The following is a 19,506-nucleotide window of genomic DNA, read 5'->3' on the forward strand; positions in this document are numbered from 1 at the left end:
GAAAACCTCATCTATAAAACCCAGCAATACTACTTCTTGGCATCTATCCTCCAAACACAAAAAAATTAAGTTAAAAGAATAAATACACATCTTTTGTTCATTAACACATTTAGTACAATAGTACAAGATATGGAAACACCACCCATTCCTAACAATAGATAAGTGGATCAGAAATTGTAGTATCTCTATACAGTGGAATACTATGCAGAACTAAGAAAGAATATGATCATACAATTTGCCACCATAAGAATGAAATTAGGGGCCGGGTAGGTGGCGCTGGAGGTAAGGTGTCTGCCTTGCAAGCGCTAGCCAAGGAAGGACCGCGGTTCGATCCCCCGGCGTCCCATATGGTCCCCCCAAGCCAGGGGCGATTTCTGAGCACATAGCCAGGAGTAACCCCTGAGCATCAAACGGGTGTGGCCCAAAAACCAAAAAAAAAAAAAAAAAAAAAAAAGAATGAAATTAGAAGATATTATGGAATAAAGAAGGAATGGCATAAACACAGAAAGATCTCTCTTATCTGTGGACTTAAAGATACATAACAAGGCAGCAACAAAGATGACACAATGGGAGAGTTGATCCACAAAATTGAGTGGTAAGTCAGTTTGTGGTGGTGATGGGGTTGAAAGTGAGATTGAAGGGAGGTAGGTACACTGGTGATGATTGTGGTACTGGAATTTTGCACATAATTTGCACATAATTTAACAGTGTTGTAAATTAAAGTACCTCAAGTGAAAAAAGGAAAATACAAGATAAAACAAAGACAATTGTGCCACATCCTCCGGCCTACAGCATGCTAGCTGATTACCAGCAGGGCTGCTATGGTTAAGGCCTAGCCTTCCCTTTTGAAAAGAGGGTGCATTTCTGGCAGTCAATGCTGAGAAAAGGCTTGTTGTGCACTAGATTAGCACTTGGTAAGATAGCAACAACAAGCTTATTAAACATTAATGCATAATGAGATTTAACAATGCCAAGTAAATGGAAACATGTGCTTTTGCCCCTTGCAGTTAGGCAAGAATTGCTGGAACACACCCTACTTACCCTAAGCTTCCTTTCCCAAGCTGGAAGAATATACAATAATATTTTTTATTGCCTTTCTCAAGCTTGTAGAGTATACCATAATATTTTTTTTGGCCCATTACTTAGTAACATATAGCTTAAGAGAATATTTGGTCTTTTAGCCAGAAACATACGATAATAATTTTTGCTGCCTTTCCCAAGCTGTTAGGCAAGGGTCTCAAACTCATTTTACCTGGGGGCCGCAGGAGGCAAAGTCGGGGTGATCCTTGAGTGCAAAGTCAGTAGTAAGCCTTGAACATTGGGGTGTGTGACCAAAACAACTAAAACAAAACAAAACAAAAAAAGATTCCTCTAGGGCAGGGCCACAAAATGTTGTACGGAGGGCCGCAAACGGCCCGCGGGCCACGAGTTTGAGACCCCTGTAGAGTATACCATAATATTTTTTTGCCCATTACTTAGTAACAGGTAGGCTACAAGAACATTTGATCTTTTAAGACTTACATCTGCTCCCTTTTTACAATAGTTTGTTAATAGATGATGGGCTTGTAATTTGTTGATTAATAGTTTGCTAGTAAAAATGATATCCATGAGGAAGAGAATAGTATTTTTTGATTTATGTTTAGGGTAAATGAAACTGATGATAATAGTGCAAAGAATTTATAGAATACATAGAATGTCTAGATGGCTGTCTAATGGTTGTGATGACACATAATGTTTAACCCTGTGGCTAAAAATCATGTCATTTTTGGCTTGACTAACTGCAAGTTCCTACCATTGATATGAAAGAACTGTGAATAAATCAAACCTAGATCCAGCAGCTCTTGAGTGTGTCTGGTCTCTCAGTACCCATCTATTGCCGACTCCTTTCTACCTCTTAATACTCTGCTTGAGGGGCCAGAACAATAGCACAATGGGTAAGGTGTTTGCCTTGCATGTCGCTGACCCAGGTTTGATTCCCCAGAATCCCATATGATCCCCCAAGTTTACCAGGAGTAATTTCTGAGGGTAGATCCAGGAGTAACTCTTGAGTGTCACTGGGTGTGGCCTAAAAGAAAAAAAAACTCTTCTTGAGTGTCACCTCCTCAGAAAAGCTTTCTCTGATCACCTAATGAAATGAAACAACAGCCAGTCTTTATCATTGCCCTAATCCCATGCTAAAGTCCAGATTCTCAGGCCACTCATAAGGATGATTATGACTAGGCTGACCACCCAGAGGTCCCAGATAACCTTTTGATCTCAAGAACCTTCATGTAGTCACATTGGTAAAACCCCCCTTTTAGCTCCTATAATGTAGCATTTATAGGCGCCAGATATCAGGATGTGGCATCAATTTCTTAAAACACTTTCCTTTTAGTACAGTGGGTATGTATAACTTATTCTGGTGAGTATTACTGAATATGGATCCCATCCTTGACAAAAGTCTGAAAAACAACAAGAAGCCATTTTTATTTTAGCACTCTTTGGTTATTCCTGGACCTTTACTCTCACAGAAAATAAGAAGGGCAGACCTAGAACTCACCAGGAGGGTGCTTGGTGTGCATCTGTGAGGCCTGGATCCAGTCCCTGGTACTGTTAAAAAAAAAAAAAAAACCAAAACCAAAACCAAAGGAAAACCAGGGCAGGGAAAATACTTCTTTGCATATAGGTGTGTGTTTTATCTTTAGAATGAATTCTTACAGGTTTTATCACTTTAGTCCTCATAGCCATCCTGCAAAGCAGGCACTATTAATATTTCCATTTCATATGAGGAAGCAGAGATGCAGAGATACCAAGCAGTTAGCCAATAAATTTACTCACAGAGACTGGAATAAAACAGGCTCTGGGGAGCCCTTTGGAGTCTGCAAAGGGCATCAAGAACCCGAGTCTTCTAGGGACTCTAAACTTGATATGAAAAGAATTCCAGTTTCTTTGCTTAGGTTCAATATGCATCTCTCACTGAATAAACCAAGATAGAATGGGTTTATGTTGCTGTAAACAAATCAGATTAAGCTTAAGCATCTTAACAAAACCAAAGTTTATTTTTGCACCTTGCAAAATCAGTGGGCAATTCCCCCCCCCCCCCCCCCGCCTTCTCACAACTTTGGGATTCATGCTTTCTCATATACTCACAGCCCAATACCAGGTTTTCAAGGACCAGGACCAGGTAGGGAAACTGAAATGTGTTTAGGAGGCACCACCAGAATTTAATTGCAGGAACTTGGAAGTGGCACAAGTCATATTTGCTCACATGACAGTGTCTAAAACTAGTTACATGATCCTACCTGAAGGAGGGAGACTGAGAAGCAGACTTTTTCATGTCCTAAGAATAAAGGGTGTGCTGAGTGTTATTTCTGATAATGATTAATAATAATAATAATGTTACTAATAACATCATTATCACATACACAAGTATCCCATGCACTTGAATAAGGAAGTCAGGAATTTTGGGAAGCTTTACTATGCAATGTAGGTAGAACGATAACCTCTGTTTCTCTAAGGAAACTTTAGGAAAGAATCATATTTTTCTTTCAGTGCAATGGGAATCAGAATCTTATTTTTCACTCCTTGAAGTGATACAGGTTTGAAGCTACAATAGTGACCCAGAAATATCTGAATTTAATGAATAATATTGAAAACATCAATTTATTAAGTGGTTTACTTAAATTAGAGCAAGAGGATTATTTAAAAATGTCTCTTAACTCACTTGATCCTGCTTTAACAAGAGGAAGAGAAAACAGGTGGTGTTACTAAGAGAATTCTGGCTTAGTTTGTGTATAAACCAATTTAATCTTAAAATAAAAAAAATTGGTTTGTTTCTGTGTCACACCTGACAGTACTTAGGGGTTTCCCCTGGTTGTGTGTTCAGGGACCACTTCAGATGCCAGGGATCAAACTTGAGTCAACTGTGTGCAAGGTAAGCATCCTACCTGCTGTACTATGTCACCTGCTCCTAATATTGCTATAATTAGAATTGGCAAAATATTTTTAGGCTCTTTTTTTTGTTTTGTTTTGTTTTTAGCCACACCCAGCAGCACTTAGGGGTCATTCCTGGCTCTGTATTTAGGAATCACTCCTGGCAGATTCTGGTTGGCTGCGTGCAAGGCAAATGCCCTCCATGTTGTGCTATTGCTTTGGCCCCTTGTAGGCTCTTTTTTTTTTTAAATAAACAAACCTGAATTTTTTATTTAAAAACATGTATTACATAGTTGACATAGTTTATCATAATACATTTGCTAAAAGAAAAGAAAAGAAAGAAAAAAAAAGAAGAAAAAGTATAGCAACAAAAAAATTTGTGAAAATTATTGTATTTTGCCATGAAGTCATTAAATCATTATTGTCAGAAGATTTAGTTTTTGCCACTAGTTGACCATTCTGTTACTTCATTTGTTTCAGGACATTAGGTAACTTGAGATACACACTGGCATTTAATTAGTATGCTCCTAGGGGGATGACATTTTAAACAAAAATCAAATTGTTGCATGGCTTCACAGTCCAGGAATTTCAAGCATTATATCTAATACTGTGGCTTTTGGGGGTGTATTTTTGGCGGCTGGGGATTTTGAAAGTACAAGAAGGCAAGGGAAGGGTGCCCACATCCACTGAAAAAAATCCTGGTGATATCAGCCCAAATACTGGCATACCTGACATTTTGTCAGATTGATGTCTCTGCACAGAGCCACAGAGCAGTGGTGGAGCAGGGCCATTGGCTAAGCAGTGATTGCGGGTGATATATGCAGCAGGCATAGTTTAGGCAGGACAGGGACTTGGCCTGCCCTCTCCTCCTGAGATTACCAGCTTTCAGCTGCATGGCTGGTAGAACCAAAGTTTTCACTGCTTGATTTTTATCTTTTTTTAAGAACACAGGGAACCGATGGAGCTGGCCAGGTACAGACACGGTGACTGTGTTTGTGGGTCACTTCTAGACTCTTAATGAATATATTCCACATATTTTGAGTTTTTCATCTCTCTGAAGACCATAATAAGTTAGAATCCAAACTGGGGAGTGCACTGGGAATGTGCTTATCTTCAATTTTGAATGTGATGCCACTGGCCCCATGGATGTTCAGAATATAGTTTTTGGGGTGCCATGCCAAGGGATATAGTTTTCTTAAATTGTACTTGAGTATCTGGTGAATGAGCTGAGAAAGATAGTTGATTTGTTTGTTTTGTTTATTGAGCCACGCTTATGGTCAGGGGACCATATGCTGGTAAGAAGGGTCAAACTATGTTGGGTGCAAATGTCTTCACCCCTGTACTATCTCTTTGGCTACATACTGGCTCTTTTGTTGAGGGAAGGCATTCCCAGTGATGCTCAGAAGTTACTTCTGGTTCTGCATTCAGGAATCACTTCTGATAGGGCTCAATGGACCACCTGGGAGGCTGGAGATGGAACCTGAGTTGGCTTCCTTCAAGACAAGGATCCTATTAGCTGTGTTATCTCTTCAGCTCCCATACTGTATCTTTTGATCTGGACAGGTCCAATCTAATTGGTTCTTTATTCAACTCTGTAGTAATTGGCTTGTTGCAATGGCCAAAATTGCTTTTTTAGTTTGAAGAAATATCTACTAAAATGTAGGATAAAAAAGGGAAAGCAACTGGAAAAAATAAAAAAGAAAGTTTGCTGACCTACAAAAATGGCTATATAAAGTCCTCTAAAATTAAAGCATTATTATTATTATTATTGTTAATTTTGGGTCACAGCCAATGGTGCTCAGGACTTAGTCCTGGTTCTTCACTCAGGGATCATTCCTGTGGGAACCATTTGGGATGCTGTGGATAGAATCAGGTCTACTGCGCACAAGGCAAGTGCCCTACTTTCTATACTATCACTCCAGCCTCTAAAACATTATCAGTATTATCTTAGTTAATTGCAACATTGCATGCAGAACTACCTCACTGGTTCCTGAATTGAATTCCTGCAGTTACCTCTCCTCCTTCGTCTGACTCCCAGGTTTCTGAGGTGGCATTAATAGAAAAGTAACAGAGCACAGCTCTATAGAGTCCGTCGCTGTGGTTTTTCCTACAGAGCTCTGTTCCTCTATCATGCGGTGATAAAACTTTAATATTTGGGTTTGAATTTAGGGGGAGGATTGCGCTTAGGGAGAGCGAGTGGACCCCAATTTGGTCTCAACAGCAGCTGCTTCACCTTTCCCTTAGAGGACATCAATTGTCTGTGGTAGAGCCATTTCCTGCCCTATAGCTTGTCCTGCCAGCTGCCCAAAAGCAGCACATATTGCTTTTGTTTCTACAGCAAGATGACAAGCCTCTTCTCTGTCCATAGTGACTGATCTATAAGTGATCAAGTGACTCAGTTTCCCAGAGGAGGAGAAATGTACGTGCTTGGGAGGGGAGGGGAGGGTGTTTCCCTTGGCTGGTAAGACAGAGCAGCCTTTCTGTTTCACATCCTCTGACCTTTTGCTACCTGCTTTGTCTCTAGTTTTAGAGGATGGGGTAGTGATGGCTTGAGGCAACGGTTTATATCCTGAGAGTTGCACTGAAACTGGCAGAGTGGAAGGATTAAGGATCGGAGGTTTTTCATAACCTTATTGGGGAGCTCCTCGCTCTAATATGCTTCTGAACTTAATGTTTTAGGTTTTTGTTTGTTTTGGGCCCATATCAGGTGGTATTCAGGGATCACTCCTGAGTGCAAAGGGGATTAGGGGGACAAAGGGGATACCGAGGATCTAACTCAGATCAGCTGCATGCAAGGCAAGCTCCTTCCCTGTACTATCTCCCCAGCTCCTGAATTTTGTATACATGAACAATGTTCTTAATTCCTTGTTAGTTGGAATTTCCGTTACCTGCAGCTGAAAAGGGTGTGGTGGTGCCTGGCTGTGGAAAGTCTATCCTTGATGGCTCTCATCCCTCTTAGTCCCCCTGGACTCTCAGAACAGGATGTGAGGCTGTACTTGCCAGGCGCTGGGTGGTGCTTTCTCTTTGATGGCAGATGCTCTCTGATCAGAGAAGCATCTAGATTACACCAGGGCTACAAATTAATACATTATTTTAGACCATTCCTGGGCCATAATTTTCTCCTCCTTTTAGCTATTTACTGCATGCAAATTTTTCACTCCATGCAAATCACTCACTATGCAAATCATCTACCCTATGCTCCCAAGTCCTAGCACCTGCGCCAGGCAGGATCAGGTGATTCAGGCCTTGGAGAATTAAAGTGCAAACTCTTAAGTCATCTCTCAGGGGGAAGGAGGATGAGCTGAGCACTAGATGGGGAGGTAGGTGAGGGATAGGGCTTTGCACACAGATTGCTGCTCTTCCAGGGTGTGCAAATTCTGCTCCCCAGCCCCTCTCCTGTTGCTACCTGCAAGCCCCTTCCAGGTGGTAATGACTATTTGGAGTAAATATTTTGATGTGAGTGGAATGATTTAGTCCCGGCTGGCTCTGCACAGAACCTTAAAGCAATTAGGTTTCCCAATCAGTGCAGGCGCCTGTTGGGCTCTGGCAGGGGTGTATGGAGTCTGCTTGCCTGAGGCTGCCTGGAAAGAGAGGCTGAAATAGGTTGCTTAGCTTTGGACCCCAAGCCACAATCACTAGGGGCTTTCTCATGCACTCATGCTTGGGTCCCACCCTCCACTATTCCAAATGAGCAGATCTAAGCTGTTATTATGCCTTCAGTTTGAAATTTGAGACTATACACACCAACTCTGATTCCAGGGCTTGTGTCCAAGCAGGATCAACTTCCTTGGACAGTGGCCATTGTACTCCACTTCAGTTCCTCCATGCCAGCTGGTGTCTTACTCTCTCTCTCTCTCTCTCTCTCTCTTTCTCTCTCTCTCACATGAGCTCTGAGCATAACAATACTGTTTCCTTCTGTGCATACCATAAAGAGAAACTCTAGGAACTTTATTTTATTTTGTGGATGGCTCTCCAAGCAGTGCTCAGGGGTCTTGGGCACCATTCCCAGTAATACTGAGCCTGGCCCTATAAGACTTATAGTTCAGTGCTTGGATCTAGTGATGAGGTGCTAGTCAGGCTTCTTGGTGACAGGGAACATCAAGGGCCACATCTAGAGATGCTTTGGGGGAGATTAGGTGGTGCTGGGAGCTGAACTCGGAGTGGACATGATCAGGGCATGCACTTCAGCCCTTGGAATTCTTTCTCCTGCCCAAAAATTTTTCTGAATGACAGAAAATAAACTTACTTCATCTCCCAGTGTAAGACGTCATTGATCTCATTTTAATCACAAGAAACTCTGGCTCAAAAAAAATTTTAAGAAGTGGCTAGGGGCTGGAGCAATAGCACAGCAGTAGGAGTTTGCCTCGCACCAGGCCAACACAGGATGGAACCTGTGGTTTGAATCCCGACATCCTGTATGGTCTCCCAAGCCGGCCAGGAGTGACATCTGAGCTCAGAGCCAGGCATGCTGTTGGATGTGACCCAAAAAACAAAACAAACAAACAAACAAAAAAAGTGGCTGACAATAATGCCTCCCAGATGTGTAGGAAAGATGCATCTAGAAGCCTCTGGAAGCCTCTGGAAGTAAACCTGGTGAGTGGAGTCAGTCATATTTTTTTTTTCATATACATTTAATGCAATCAACACTTTTGAAATCCTAAATTTGGGGCCCATGCTACTGCCTGGATCTTCTATAGATAGATTAGAGACTTCCCCTTTCTTCTGGAGGCCATTCAGTAAGGGAATATGGCATCTGCGGTGGGCCTCAGTCAGGTGAACAGGTGCCCTCTCCTTGGCTCCTGGAGACATGCCTGCAAACAGAAAAGTTGCCCAAAAGAAATTTTTTTTTCCCTGTGATGTTCCTGTTGTTGGTAGGGCTGCCAGGGGAGGAAAGGAATCAAGAAAGCAAAGGGAGAGGACAGTTTTGGAATCCAACAGATTAGAGTCCCTGCCTATGCTTTTCCATATAATTCCAGGCAATGCTATTGACCTCTCTGGACTGGTTGATAAGATAGAGATAGACACAATAGAAGACTATGCAGCTGTCAGAAAAAAATGAAGTAATGAAATTTTCCTATTCATGGATGGACTTGGAAACTATTATGTTGAGTGAAATAAGTCAGAGGGAGAGAGATAGACACAGAATAGTCTCACTCATCTGTGGGATTTAAGAAGAATAAAAGACAGTATTGTAATAAAACCCAGAGACAATAGAGATGAAAACTGGAAGGAATGGCCCACGATATGAAGCATATTACAAAGAGTATTGAGTGCAGTTAAAGAAATAACTACACTAACAACTATCATGACAATGGTATTGAGTGAGAGAAATGGAATGCCTGTTTTGAATACAGGAAGGGGATGGGGTGAAGGGAGGTGGGGAGCATTGGTGGTGGGAATTGGGTGAAAGGGAATGTTTTTTTTTTATGATGAAAACCCAACTATAATCATGTTTGCAGTCATGGTGCTTAAATAAAGATGCTAAAAAAGAGATAGAAATAGAATCACGTGCCCGGAGAGATAGCACAGCGGCGTTTGCCTTGCAAGCAGGCGATCCAGGACTAAAGGTGGCTGGTTCGAATCCCGGTGTCCCATATGGTCCCCCGTGCCTGCCAGGAGCTATTTCTGAGCAGACAGCCAGGAGTAACCCCTGAGCATTGCCGGGTGTGACCCAAAAACAAAACAAAAAAACAAAACAAAACAAAAAAAAGAAATAGAATCACATCTTTGTTGGAAACAGGCAGTGAGAGGAGGCAGAGATAATGTAGACCACACCCCTGCAAAGTGCCTTGCACAGGTGAGCTGTTTCTCTTCCCCCTCCCCCCCTGCTTTGCTCTGTGAAGGTGACATAGGCAACAACTTTTAGAAAACTTGTTGCTAAAGAATCAACAAGACACAAAAGACAATCATCACAGAGAAACTGTAGTAGGAACATTACCAACTTAATTATTTCTTTTGCATTAAAACTTTTTATTATATATTATGGTTTGCCAAGTTCTTCATCATACAGTTGTTTCAGGCATTAAATGTTCCAACACCAATTTCATCTCTAGTATGGCCTTCCCTCCACCAATGTCTTCAGTTTCCCACTCACCATCCTAGCTTGTCCCCTTGTAGACACAAACACATTTACTTCTTGTTTATTATAACACAGGGATAAATCGAAGTATTAAAATTAGAATCAATTTATGATAATTGTTTTTATTTTGTTTGTTCAATGACCAAACCTAGTGGTACTCAGAAATTACTCCCAGCTCTGCACTCAGGAATTACTCCTTGGAGGCTTGGGGGATCATATGGAATGTCAAAGATTGAACCTGTGTTGGCTGCATCCAAGGCAAATGCTGTACCTATTGTACTATCACTTTGGTCCTAATTTATGATAATTATTATATCTCACAGTCATGTTACTAAAGTTATTGTATACTATTGAGGATTTACTGAACTGTTTGGTGCCAGTTAAACCTTTTGTGTTACTATTTAGGCTCAGAGCTTGGTGACTTACTATGAACTTTCCCATCGGATATGCTATGATCCTACAGGGTTGATAGTACTATGAAATTTGGAGGACAAGGTTTCATGGCCCAGAAGCTATAGAGCTTGAAAGAACAATTTGGTGGCTTGTCAGTTTGATGTGGTTCATTTATGAAACTGGGCCATATCTGTCCAAGGGTGTTGGGTATGGCCCTGGCCTGCTAAGCCTTCATGTGGAATAGGGAGTTTGCCTACCCCAGGCCACAGAGTTGTCAACCTGGCCCAGGCTATCTGGGAAGATTCAGCAACAACATGTTCATTGGGAGATTAGTTTAGAGCTGGGCTGTTTCTCTTTAACTTAATTCTTTAATGTTAAAAGGTTAAGTGTATAAAACTCTTCCCCATTAGTAAGAACAATGTCTACTATTCTGCTCCATAGCACAGAGCTGTGATGGCTGCTTTGTTCCACAGAGAATGGGTGATCTTCTTCCTAAGAACCTCCACAGCAATCTTTTTGCTTCCTTCAGGTGTGGCGTTGTGGCATTTGAGGTTTCCTGGCTCAGGTGAGTCTTTATGCCTATCTGGAGAATTTTAGCCAGACTCTTACTAGGGATGGATGTAGAAATTGCATAGATCAATGACCCTGAAAACCGTTATTATTTCTTTAAATTTCTTTAAATTTATTTTTGAGCCACACCCAGCTGTGTTAAGGGATTTTGTCTGATAGGGCTTGGGTGATCATCTGGGGTGTCAGGGATTGAACCCAGGTTGGCTGCGTGTAAGGCAAATTACTGCCCTCTGTACTATCTCTCTGGCCTCTGGAAATAGTTATTAAAAATGGAACAAAGACATAGGTAGAGGCTACTCAGCTTCCCAGCAAAGTCCTGGGGGACTAGGGAGTTTAGATCAAGGCTAGAAAAATCTGGGCTCTGGCTGGCTGCTGGAAGGAAGAATAATTTTGCATAAGCCTTAGAATCATGTCTGTATAAAATGTTCTGTCTCTTTCCTGGAAACCAATCCAAGTTATTTGGCATGGAGAAGTGAATAAAAGTGCCAATGACTCCTTTGGGAGGGGAGAAATGACGCAGAGGGAAGCTTTCCGTGCTACTGAAAACTGCAGCAGCTAACTATGACCACCAGTGGGGAGCAGCGTTGGGGTCTCAAACTCGCAGCCCTCCATACAACATTTTGTGGCCCTGCCCTAGAAGAATCTTTTTTGGTTTTGTTTTAGTTGTTTGGGTCATACCCCCCAATGTTCAAGGCTTACTACTGACTTTGCACTCAAGGATCACCCCAACTTTGCCTCCTGCGGCCTCCAGGTAAATTGAGATTGAGACCCCTGTGGGGAGGGTGTCCCAGTGGGGCCAAGCCGCATTGGTCTGAAAGACTGTAAACTGGAGAATCTGCCATTCATACGCCCCCAGCTCAGGGACCGACCTAGAATTCACTAGGTGGGATGCTGGGAGGTCAACATCCCTGGGAAATTCATGGTTGCCTTCTGCCCACTCTCACTTCTACTTATCTAAGTCTATTTGGCAGGAACCCTCATAAGGTAAGATGAGATCATATCAGGGCTGGAGAGGCATGCATGTGTTCAGAAATTATGGTATTTGCCTTAGCATGTGGCTGACTTAGGTTCAGTCTCAGCATTGCATATGGTCCCTCAAGTATCCTTGAGCACAGAGCCAGGAATAAGCACTGAGTATTTCTGGATGTGAGTCTCCTCTCACCAAAACAAAACCAAACTAGATCAGATCATAAAGGAAGAGCTTTGAACTTTTGTCTCTGTGTGTCCATGTTGCTTATCAACAAAGGTGTGGCTTTCTGTTCTGTCTGGCCCCTCAGACATCCACTAAGCTCCTCCTATGGGGGTGTAGAGGAGTCCCAAAGTAGCTGTCTCCTGCCCACTCAGGGGTAACCTGTGAGTACCGTGGGGTTTGGCTTCAAAGCAAAAACCAAACCAAACCATAACAAACCAAAACACCCCTCCCCAAAACAAAAGCATTAATTACTTTCAGCAATAAAATAGTATTGGCCAATTATTTTGGAGAATGACCCTCTATTTGGATCGGTCTAGAATTTTGTTCTGAGTCAATGAGATGTGACATTTTTGCAAGAATGTCACTGTTGTTCTGCGGGTTACCTGTGTGCTGGATTTGATGTCTTATTCCTTGTGATACTGAATGTTTCTGTGAGGTTTGCTCACCTCGAAATGGCTGTTTCTTTTTGCATGACTATGTCTCATGACAGTAAGACTGATACTTTGAGATTATGCAAATATGCTGCTTTCTAATGTACTTGCTTTGGATAGTTATTGCCATGATGTATGTCTGTAAATACTTTTCTAGTTCCAGCCTTCCTTCTTCATTTCCTTTTTTCTTTTTTGGTGATACCAGGGCCTCAATAAATAAGGAAAATGTTCCTTCACTGATCATTCACATTCCTTCGCACCTCTAGTACCATTTTCCATTTCTTTTTAACAATTTTTTATCATAATACCATAATTTACAAAATTGTTTTTAATACAGTTGCGGCAGACATTAAATGTTCCAACACCAGTTCCACTAGCGGTTTAACTTTCCCTTCACCAGTGTCTCTATTTTTCCACTCACCACCTTAGCCTGCCCACTTGCAGGCACAAACAAGTTTAGCTCATACATATTGTTTGTTAAAACACATAAGCAAGTGAAATTATAAAAACTTACATCAATAAGAGTCATTTTGTGATAATTTTTATACCTCACGGTGGTGTTGCTAAAGTTATTGTCTGAGGTTTACTGGGCTGTGGTTGGTGCTAGTTGAACCTTCTGAGTTGCTGTTTAGGCTCACTGAGTCTGGTGGTCCTCTATTTAAGTTTCCCATCAGGTTTGCTGTGATCTGTCGGGGCTGACACTACTATGTAATTTTGAGGTGTGCCTTGGGTCCCAGAACCTACTGGTGGCTTGGCAGATTGAAAAGGTTAATTTGTGAAGCTGGGTTGTTTCTGTCGGATGGTGTCAGGTGTGTCTGTGGACTGCTGTAGTTTTGGTAGAAAAGGGAATCTGCCCCCACCCATTCTGAAAAGGTCCCAGAGTTTTCATCTTGGACCAGATAGCCTGGGAAGTTTCATTATTTTCTTTTGAAACTGGAGGAGCTGGTCCAGTTTTCTGCTGGGAAGAAGACAGGTATGGGTGGAGGTTGCTGTGTTTTCTGATGGCAGGGTGGTGTTTGGTGGTGAGGGCCTTGGCTGACCTTCATTCCATAAATCCCCTAGCATTTTTAGACTGTAGTCTGGCCCCATCTGCCAGTCTCTATTTCTTTCTTTTTTGGGGGGAGATTTGGATCACTCCTGGTAGCACTCAGGGGTTACTCTTAACTCTGCACTCAGAAATTACTTCTGTTTCTTTACTCCATTTTAAAAAAATGATTCTGTTTCACAAGGACAACTGTCTCTTGCACCTGTATATCCAGGGATTCATTTCTATCAGTGTGGCAAAGAAATATTAAAATATGTATTCTTTAAAAATTAGAAATTGGGGCCAGAGAGATAGCACAGGAGTAGAGCATTTGTCTTGCATGCAGCCAACCCGGGATGGACCCGGGTTTGATTCACGACATTCCATATGGTCCCCCGAGCCATATGGAAATCAGGAATGATTTCTCAGTGCAGAGCCAGGAGTAACCTCTGAGTGCTGCCAGGTGTGGCCTCAAAACAAAAACAACAACAAAAAGAAATTATATAACTTTTGACGTTGTTTCTCCAGAAGGAAAGAACCAATAGTATTGGTAAAACAATTTTCTGAGGGTGATAAGACAGAGTAAGGACGCTGGTGAATAGGAAGGCAGCCTTAGTTTTGGGGGACAGATCAGAGCTGGGGATCTTGGCATCACAGGGACACCACCTCCTCCTCTTTCTTCTTCTTCTTCTTCTTCTTCTTCTTCTTCTTCTTCTTCTTCTTCTTCTTCTTCTTCTTCTTCTTCTTCTTCTTCTTCTTCTTCTTCTTCTTCTTCTTCTTCTCCTCCTCCTCCTCCTCCTCCTCTGCCTCCTTCTTCTCCTCCTCCTCTTCCTCCTCCTCCTCCTTCTTTCTCCTCCTTCTCCTTCTTTCTCCTCCTTTTCCTCTTCCTCCTCCTTTCTTCTTCTTCCTCTTCTTCTTCTCCTCCTCCTCCTTCTCCTTCTTCTTCTTCTTCCTCTTCTTCTTCTTCTTCCTTCTCCTCCTCCTTCTCCTTCTCCTTCTTCTCCTCCTCCTCCTTCTTTTCTTTCTTTCTTTCTTTCTTTCTTTCTTTCTTTCTTTCTTTCTTTCTTTCTTTCTTTCTTTCTTTCTTTCTTTCTTTCTTTCTTTCTTTCTTTCTTTCTTTCTTTCTTTCTTTCTTTCTTTCTTTCTTTCTTTCTTTCTTTCTTTCTTTCTTTCTTTCTTTCTTTCTTTCTCCTTCTCCTCCTCCTCCTCCTCCTCCTCCTCCTCCTCCTCCTCCTTCTTTTTCTCCTCCTCCTCCTCCTCCACTTCCATACTCATTCACACTCAGAGGTTACTCCTGGCTATGTGCTCAGAAATTGCTCCTGGCTTGGGGACCATGTGGGACACCGGGGGATTGAAGTGTGGTCCATCCTAGATCAGCGTGTGCAAGGCAAACGCCCTACCTCTTGCACTACTGCTCCAGCCACACCTGTGAAGTCTTTTAATAATGATGCTGATATTCGCAATCCCTCTTCCTTTCCATTGGGAGCAAATGCTGGAAACTGCCTGGAGGCAGTTGCTGCTGAGGTCTACACCCTCACCTGGTCTGAATCTCAGCGATAATTCTCTTTTCTGCCTCAAAGAGTTTTTCATCTCTTTTCTGCTAGGCACAACTCCTTCCAACCATAGTTCTAGAATGATAGAAGTTGATTCCTTTCTAGCACAAAGAGATGAGAATGAGCTGTGTATGTGAATGTGCATGTATATGTATAGAAACATATCTATGTATGTGAAGTGCATACAGTGAATGAGCATGCATGTGTAGTTATGAGAATGTGCATACTATATATGGATATGTACTTAGACACATATTATATGATTATGTATAATAGGATGCACATTCATATACATGAACAAGAGTGCTATTTTCACACATGCATTTGAATATACACACATTGTGGGTTTGTAGTTGTTACTATGCACATAGATGTGGGGTATGGATGTATATGAATGTGCACACATGTTCATGTGAACACACATGCCTGTGGGAGTACATAAACATAAGTATGCATGCTTATATGGGTTACCCCATATGTTCATATATATAATGTTGTACATGAATGTGCCTTTGTGTATGGGTGTATATGAAAAAATTTTTTTTGACTTTTAGGCTACATCTGGAGGTGTTCAAGGTTTACTCCTGGCCCTGTACACAGAATCACTCTTGGAGGTTTCGGGGGACCATATGGGATACCTGGGATTGAACTTGAGTTGGCTGACTGCAAGGTAAAGGCCCTACCAATCACTGTATTACTCCTTGCTCAGGCCCCTGTATTTTTTTGCCTTTTATTTTATGTTTAATTTTTGATTTTTGTTTATTTTTGTTTTTGGGGCATTCTTGGCAGTGCTCAGGGGTTACTCCTGGCTCTGCACTCAGAAATTGGTTCTGGAAAGCTCGGGGGACCATATGGGATGCTGGGTATCGAACCTGGTTCCATCTTGGGTTGGCAGTATGCAAGGCAAACGCTCAACACTGTGCTATAACTCCAGCCTCCTTTTATGGTTTTTGAGTCATGCCTGGTGGTGCTCAGGGATTACTTCTGTCTCTGTGCTCAGAAATTACTCCTGGCAGGCTCCGGTGACCATATGGAATGCCAGGGATAGAACCCAGGTTGGCCACAAGCAAGGTAAATGCCCTACATGTTGTGCTATTGCTTAGGCCTCCCTTTATATCTTTAGAAAAAAATCTTAGGGCTGGAGAGATAGCACAGCATTAGGGTGTTTGCCTTGCAAGCAGCCAACCCAAGACAAATGGTGGTTTGAATCCCGGCATCCCATATGGTCCCCTGAGCCTGCCAGGAGCAATTTCTGAGAGCATAGACAGGAATAACTCCTGAGTGCTGCTGGGTATGACCCCAAAACAAAAACAAAACAAAGAATCTTTATAGAGGTTATATGACTTATAATACTCTTGATGATGGTTTCATGCCCCTGTTGTGTGTGTGTGTGTGTGTGTGTGTGTTTTGCATGAAAGAGGTGGTGGAGGGAGTGAAAGGAAACCAGATAAAACACTTTCAGTACTGGAAGCCAGTCTCCATTCCCTTGTCCTCAGAGCTCCTGTCCCCTCAGGCTTGTGGATGCAGCATACTGAAAGCTCCTGGCTTCTGAGTTTCCTTGAAGACAATTTGCACAATAAGTCTTTGGATTTTGTCTCCTGGGGAAAGCCTTATTTGATCCCTTGGCCTACTTCACACTCTGTCCCCAGGACATTGTTATTTCAGTTAGTGCTTGATGTATGCCTGCATCTCTACTAGACAACTGCCATATTTCCTTTCCCAAGCAAGGGACCTCATTGCTTGGGAAAGGAAATATGCTTTCACAAAGGGAGATAGGCCTTTCGGGAAGTGTAGCCATTCTCAAATTTTCTCCTGGGTACTGTATATCAATTATCTCAGAAACGTTGATTACTGTGAGGAAGCGTTGAATTTTTGGAAAACACAAGTTTCGTGGTATGAGTCCACACAGCATTTGAGGATAAATTTTTTTTGACTTGATCTTTAGGAAGGCTATGATGTGGATAAATTTGTTAAGTAACAGGGCAATTGAGATATTATTGAGATATTGAGATATTAGAAGTTGTGTGTTCTCAGAAACCTACTTCCCCCTTATACCCCCTTCCATGATGGCTCGCCAGCCCCCTCCATCCAGGTCTCAGGGGCTGCCACAGGACCGTAATGTTCTCAAAGAGCCACGAGATGGCGCTGCTGCTTCTTCTCAGGCCCGACCATAGCCACCCAGCAAGCAGGGACTGGAATAATAACTGTAAAAGTGCTTTACAAGTTAGAAGCGATTGCCTAGTTGAAGCCCTGCTTCATGGGCCTTGAAATTCAGCGACTAGTAGAGAGTCCTTCACAATGAAGTCTTGGAGAGGGCGTCTGTCAAACAAGGCCTGTTTGCCAAAGGTTGGGTGTTCTCTAAGAGCTGGGTGTAGGGTTGGGAGGAAGGGGAGGAAGGGGAGGAAGGGGACTCTGAGAGAAGCTTCTTTCCTAGGATCCGGAAGCCCAGAGAGTACCATTGCTTGGTTGTTCCCTCCATCCCACCAAGCACGTAACAGGTGGCTTTGTATCTTCTCCAGGATTCCAACTTTGATGTTAGTAGTGGACCATTGAACAGAAGACCCCTTGATGAAATGAGGACCAACTCTATCTGCTTTGAAGCCTGGCATTTGACTGGGATGTCCAGACAGGCATTTAGCCATTTGTTCTACAATCTACATGCACGAGTGTCCCAAAGCACCAGATAATGTGCTAGGAACTGGGGTTTATGAACGGCAAATAAGACATCCAGGACTTTTAAATTTTTGATTATTAAAACAATATTTTGGGCGCACACCCAGCAGTGCTCAGGGGTTACACCTGGCTCTGTGCTCAGGAATTAGTCACTCTTGGCAGGCTCAGGGGACCATATGGGATGCCGGGGATTTAACCTGGGTTGGCCGTGTGTAAGGCAAACACTGTCTCTATTGCGCTATCGCTCTGGCTCCTATTAAAACAATCTTGAGATATCATTACTATTATTATTACTTGAGTTCCTCTCCTTCCCTTTATATATATTAGTTTTTGGGTCACACCTGGTGACACTCAGGGCTTACTCCTGGCTTTGTGCTCAGAAATCACTTCTGGCAGGCTCAGGGGATCATATAGGATGCCAGGAACTAAACCTGGTTGTCTTGGTTGGCTGCATGCAAGGCAACCACCCTATCACTGTCACTATTGCTCTGGCCCTCCTTTATTTTTTTCTCATTCAGTTTTTATTGATTACTTTTTGTATATAAAGCTTTTTATTCTGAGGAATACAGAAGTAAACAGAACACAATTCTTAGTGTCAAAGTTCCTAATTTGGTATATGGTAAAGCTGTATTTTGGGTCTAGATAGTTTTGACTTCAAATCTACTAAGTTATTTGGCTTTCAAATAACTTTCATTTGGTACCTTAGCTCTTTTTTTTGCCACACCCAGTGATGCTCTGGGGTTACTCCTGGCTATTCGCTCAGAAATTGCTCCTGGCTTGGGGACCATATGGGACTCCTGGGATTGAAACGAGGTCCATACTGGGTCAGCTGCATGCAAAGCAAACACCCTACCGCTGCACTATCTATCGCTCAGGCCCAATACCTTAGCTCTTTTGTGCCCAACTGCCTTTGTGTCTTTATTGACACTATCACTCTTGTTGATGTTGCAATACCAAAACTATGTTTGCTTTTGGTGCTGTATGTTTTTAGCTATGTCCTACATCTTGTGGTATTGCTCCAGAGTTTAGCCTCAGTGCCCCTGAGTTAGAGTAAGATACTGAGCCCACTTGTGGGGGACTGGAGAGGAAGATACAGGCTGAGGTTTCCTGGGATATGTGAAATGTTTTATCCTACCCTTGTGCCTCATCTGCACATTAAGCAACTAGCTTTGGCACATCCTCTCATTCAGGAACAGAGACAGATTACTCGAGGTTCCCATGTCTAGTGACAAGACTGAGCTAGGAGAGCCTGACTGAACCCAAGTCAGCTATTCTCTGAGCAACCCAGGAGTGCTCTTTGAATAGAGAGCAGGAGTAAGCCCTGAGCATAGCTGGAGAATGCCCCAAGCCAACCAACCAAACTGACCTACCAACCAAACAAGAGCAGTAGATGGCAACTAACTCTGGACCTGTAACTGAATCAGGGAAACGGGAAAGTCGTGGGCATGCTGCATCCATCACATAGAGAAGAAAGGACAGTGACCACAGAGAGAACATGGAGCTACCATCAGGGTCCTCTCACCAAAAGGAAGGTACCCATAAGGGTGCTGACTGAAGACAATAGGAAGAATAACCACAGAGAGAAGACAACGCCACCTGCTGGCCAGGACTCACCACCTTGTCAGCAGTCTGAGACCCCTGGGTGATTTGCAGGCTATGGGCTCTTTTCTGTGCTTTAC

This window comes from Suncus etruscus, chromosome 9, assembly GCF_024139225.1.
Source record: "Suncus etruscus isolate mSunEtr1 chromosome 9, mSunEtr1.pri.cur, whole genome shotgun sequence".
Taxonomy (NCBI): domain Eukaryota; kingdom Metazoa; phylum Chordata; class Mammalia; order Eulipotyphla; family Soricidae; genus Suncus; species Suncus etruscus.